Raw genomic sequence first — 6,000 nt, 5'->3', positions numbered from 1 at the left:
TGCACCTCGACCAGCTGACAGACACACTTGACCCACCTGCTGTACACGCTGGAACCACCTGCTTGACTCGCCAGAACCACATGCTGGACACGATGGAACGACCTTCTGGACACACTGCAACGACCCCTAGATATGCTGAAACCCACCACCAGACACAACTGATCCACGTGTTGGACAGCACTGATCCACCCGTGAAACACGGTGGAAGCACGAGCCTGACACCCTGGAACCAACTGCCAGACATGCCAGAATCACCTCTCACATATGGCAGAATCAGGTACTGGATACCGTAACCACATTCTGGGCACACCGGAACCAGGTTACGGATTTTCTGTCGAGTGGTTCAGGCTGGTCTAGAAGGTGATTCAAGGGTGTCTGGCAGCTGTTTCAGGCATGTCCAGCACCTGGATCTGGCCTGTGCTGGACCTGTTCCTGGCGTATCCATAACATGGTTCCCACGTGTGTGGCACATGGTTCTGGTGTATTCAGCAGGTGGCTTCAGCGTACCGGGCACCTGGTTCCGTATCTGACAGTTGGTTCCATGGTGTCTGACAGGTGTTTCCTGTGTGTCTGGCATGTGGTTCCGGTATGTTCTGAAGGTGGTTCCAGCGTGTCTGGCAGGTGGCTACTGTGTGTCCAGGACCTGATTCAGTTATGTGTGGTTGGTGCGCTCAGAGTGTCCAGGTGTTGATTCCGGCATGTCTGGCAGTTGGTTCCCGCATGTGCAGTGGGGGATTCCAGTCTGTCTGGTAGGTTGTTCCAGCCTTGTCCAGAAATTGGTTCTGGTGTATCTGGCAGGTGATTTTGTTGTGTCTGGCAGGTTTTTCCAGCATGTTAGGACGGTGGTTCTGGCTTGTCTGACAGGTTTTTGTGGCATGTCCGGCACCTGGTTCTGGCATGTACTGTGCCTGTTTCTGGTGTATCTGGCAGGTGGTTCCGTTATGTCTGGCACATGGTTCCAAGGTATCATGTAGGTGATTTTGACGTGTCATGTGGGTTGTCCAGGCGTGTCTGACACCTGGTTCTGGTGTGTCTGGCAGGTACTTTCAGTGAATCAGGCACCTGGTTCCAGTGTATCCAAGAGGTGGTCCTGGCATGTCTGGTAGATGATTCCGACATATGTGTCACAAGGTTCCGTCGTATCCAGCAGGAGATTTTGAGGTGTCTGGCAGGTGGTTCCAGTGTGTCTGGCACCTGGTTCTGGCATGTCTTGCAGGTGGTCAGTCATGTCCATCACCTGGTTTCGGTGTGTGCGACACCTGTATCTGCTGTATCCGGCAGGTGGTTCTCACAAGACTTGTAGGTGGTTCAGACGTGTCCAGAAGGTGGTTCTGGAGTGTGGGGCACCTGGTTCCGGTGTACCTGGCATGTGGTTCAGGATTCTCCATCTAGTGGTTCAGGCTGGTCTAAGAGCTGGTTCAAGTGTGTCCGGCAGCTGTTTCAGGTGTTTCTGGAACCTGGTTCTGGCCTGTGCTGGACCTGTTTCTGGTGTATCCATCATATGGATCTGGCATATCCAGCACAGCGTTTGGGCGTGTTCAGCAGGTGGCTTCAGCGTACTGGGCACCTGGTTCCATCGTATCTGACCATTGGTTCCGTGATGTCTCGCAGGTAGTTCCTGTGTGTCTGGCATATGGTTCCAATACGTTCTGAAGGTGGTTCCGGCGTGTCCGGCTGGTGGCTACCATGTGTCCGGACTCTGATTCCTTCGTTTGTGGTTGGTGCGTTCAGTGTGTCCAGGTGTTGGTTCCGGCGTGTTTGACAGTTGGTTCCCACGTGCCTGGCGGGGGATTCCAGGCTGTCTGGCAGGTTGTTCTGGCCTTTTCTGGAAATTAGTTCTGGCGTATCCAGGACCTGGTTCCAGTTTATCCGGCAGGTGATTTTGGCATGTCCGGCAGGTTGTGCTGGCGTGTTAGGCTGGTGGTTCCGGCTTGTCTGGCAGGTGTTTGTGGCATGGCCAGCACCTGGTTCTGGTGTATTCGGGAGGTGGTTTCAGTGTATCTGGCACATGGTCTCGGCATATCCAACAGGTGGTTGCGAAGTGTTTGGCAGGTGGTTCCTGTGTGTCTGGCATGTGGTTCTGGTACATTCGGAAGATGGTTCCAGCATGTCCTTTGGGTGCTTCTGGCATGTCTGCAAGGTGGTTCTGGCATGTCAGTGTCATGGTTCCAGTGTGTCCAGCGGGTGGTTCCAGGTGGTTCTGGTGTGCCTGGTGGGTGCTTCTGGTGTGTATGGCGGGTCATTCAGGCATGTCTGTATGGTGGTTCCAGAGTGTGCGGCAGGTGCTTCTGGTATGTCTGTTGGCTTTTTCTGGCTTCTAAGGGGCCTGGTTCCAGTGTATCTGGCAGGTGATTTTGGCTTGTCCAGAAGGTGGTTCTGGCGAGTGAAGCAGGTGGTTCAGGCGTGTCCAGCAGGTGGTTCATGTCTGTCAGTGATGTGGTTCCGGCGTTTCCAGCACATGGTTCTGGCACTCTGAGAGATGGTTCTTTCATGCCCGTCATGTGATTCTGGAGTGTCCATCAAGTGGTTCTTGTGTATCCGGCAGGTGATTTTGGTGTTTGAGTCAGATGGTTCTGGTGTGTCCTGCAGGTGCTTCTGGCACGTTTTGGACCTGATTCTCACATCTGTGGTGGGTGGTTCTACCGTTTCCAGATGATGCTTCTGAAGTGTCCAACAGTTGGCTCCAGCATTTAAGGCAGGGGAGTCACACAAGTCCCACCCGAATCATTCGGCTGAGGCACGAATGATTGTCCTTCCACATGCTTAGGAGGAGAGAGACAATAGGATTTTAACCAACCACTCTTTGGAAGTTAAGAAAAAAACTCGCTTTCCACAGTGCTCTTACAGCATACCAGCAACCTCTCATGCCGCCCTTGTGCATGGGTGGAGAGAGTGTTCAGAAAGCAGCTATGGAAGAAAGGCCAAGTTTGCTCAGCAGAGTCCTACATTGCCCTAAAACTGCAAGGCACAAAACACTGCCTCCAACCCTCAAGGGGAGATGAGCAATAATCCATCTTGCTTCCAGCTCTTTAGGAAGCTGAGAAAGAACTCACTTTCCACACTGTTCTTATAGTGTACCTTGAACATCTCATACAAAGGCACCTGAAATGCTGTTTATTTGGAGCCCTTAACTCATTGCTTTAGAACTTCTGCTTTTGGGGCATTTCCATCTTGCCAACCCAGCTCAGACAAAATGCCTACATCTTCTCCTTAAGCAAGGAGGCTGAGGCCCGAATGATTGTGCATCCACATGCTTAGGACGATAGAGACAATAGGCTTTTAACCAACCATCCTTGTGCACTGGAGGAGAGAGTGTCAGAAAGCACCTATGGAAGAAAGGCCCCTTTGCTCTCAGCCATGCCCTACATTGCTCTAGAGGTGGAAGGCACAAAGCACTGCCTCCATCCTTCAAGGGGAGACAAGACACAAACCATCTTGCTTCCAGCTCTTCAGGAAGCTGAAAAAGAAGTCGCTTTCCACAGTGCTCTTACAGCATACTGGGAACCTCTCATACACAGGCAGCTGAATGCCATTTCCTCCCAGCCCTTAACTCGCTGCTTTAGAACTTCTGCTTCTGCCACATTTCCCTCTTGCCAACCCGGCTCAGGGGTAATGGCTACATCTTCCCCTTAAGCAATGGGGCCAAGGCCCATATGATTGTGATTCCACAAGCTTAGGAGGATAGAGACAAGAGGCTTTTAACCAACCGCCCTTGTGCACTCGTGGAGAGAGTGTCAGAAAGCCCCTATGTCAGAAAGGCCCATTTGCTCTCAACCATGCCCTATATTGCTCGAGAGGTGGACGGCAAAAAGCACTGCCTCCATCCCTCAAGGGGAGACAAGCCACAAACTGTCTTGCTTCCAGCTCTTTAGGAAGCTGAGAAAGAACTCACCTGTTGCATATGCTTGAACCAGGCACCTTAGAAGCTGGAAAAACCCGACAGGCATGCTGAAAGCACCCGCCGAACACTCTGGAACCACCACACAGACATCCCATAACGACCCACCAGACTCACTGGAAGCACCCACCGGACACACCAGATCCATCTGGAACCACCCACTGGACACACTGGAAACATGAGTCTGACATGCCAGAACCAACTTCCAGACATGCTGGAAGCACCTAACGGACAGGCCAGAACCATCTTCCGAACCTACCAGAACCACATGCCAGACACACATGAACCACCTGCCACACACTTCGGAACCACCTGTTGGATATCCCGGAACCAAGTACCAGATGCACTGAAACCACCTCCCAGATATGCCAGAATCGAGTGCCGGACACGCCACAAACACCTGCCACACAAGCTGGAACCACCATCCTAACACACCAGAACAACCTGCCGGACACGCCAAAATCACCTGCCGGATACACCGGAACCAGGTCCTGGATACACCAGTACCAATTTCTGGAAAAGGCTGGAAAATCTGCCAGACATGCCAGAATCACCCACCGGACATGTGGGAACTAATTGCAAGACAGGCCAGAAACAAAGCCAGGACACTCTGAAAGCATCAACCGGACAGGATGGAATCAGGTCCCAGACACACTGTTGCAACCTGCTGGACATGCCAGAACCACCTTTCGAATGTACCAGAACCATATGCCAGACACACAGGAGCCACCCGCCAGACACCATGGAACCAACTGTCAGATACACCGGAACCAGGCTCCCAGTATGCTGAAGCCACCTACCAAATATGCCAGAACCATGTGCCAGACACGCTGGAACCATGTGACGGATACACCAGAAACAGGTCCAGCACAGGCCAGAACCAGGTGCCAGACATGCCTGAAACAGCTGCCGGACACACCTGAAACACCTGCTAGACCAGCTTGAACCACTTGACAGACAGTCCAGAACCACATGCTGGGCACACCAGAATCAGGTGCCCGACATGCCAGAACCACCTGCTGGACACGCCTGAAGCACCTGCCAGTCTTGTGAGAACCACCTGCTGAGAACTCCAGAAACAGGTGTCGCACACGCCAAAACCAGGTGCTGGACATGAATGAAACACCTTAAAGAAATGCCAGAACCAGGTGCCAGACACGAGTGAGTCACCTGCAAGACATGCCAGAACCAGGTGCCTGACATGCTGGAACCACCTGCCGCTCACATCGAAATCACCTGCTGGATACGCTGGAACCATGTGCCGCAAAGGCGGGAATCATGTACCAGACATGCCGGGACCACCTGTTGGATATGCCAGAACCAGGTGCCTGATTCACTGAAACTACCTGCCAGACACACAAGAACCACGTGTCAGACTGGCCTCGACAACCGACAGGACACGTTGAAATCACCTGCATGATACCCCGTAACCATGTGCCAGACAGAATGGGACCACCTACCGGACACACCGGAGCCACCTCTCAGATATGCCAGAACCACATGTTGGACATGCTGGAACCACCTCCCAGACACACCTGAACCACCTGCTGGACATGCCAAAATCACCTGCCTGATATGCTGGAACCAGGCACCTTGGATGCTGGAAAAACCCGGTAGACATGCCGTAACCACCCGCCACACACTCTGGAACCACCACACAGACATGCCAGAACGACCCGCCAGACACGCTGGAAGCACCCACCAGACAAGGCAGAACCACCTGGAACCAGGTGATGGACATGCTGGGACCATGACTCTGACACATCAGAACCAACTCCCGCACATGCCTGAAGCACCCAACGGACACGCCTGAGCCATCTTCCAAACGTACTGGAACCACATGCTAGACACTTCGGAACCACCTGTTGGATGTGCCGCAACCAGGTACCAGATACTCTGAAACCACCTGCCGTATACGCCAGAATCAGGTGCCAGACATGCCACAAACACCTACCACGGAGGCCGGAACCACCAGCATAACACATCGGAACAACCTGCTGGACATGCCAAAATCACCTGCCAGGTACACCAGAACCAGGTCCTGGGTACGCCAGAAGCAATTTCTGGAAAAGGCCGGAACAACCTGCCGGACACACCAGAAT

The sequence above is a fragment of the Equus caballus genome, chromosome 2 (assembly GCF_041296265.1).
Source record: "Equus caballus isolate H_3958 breed thoroughbred chromosome 2, TB-T2T, whole genome shotgun sequence".
NCBI classification, from domain to species: Eukaryota; Metazoa; Chordata; class Mammalia; order Perissodactyla; family Equidae; genus Equus; species Equus caballus.
This window is presented reverse-complemented; position numbering follows the sequence as displayed.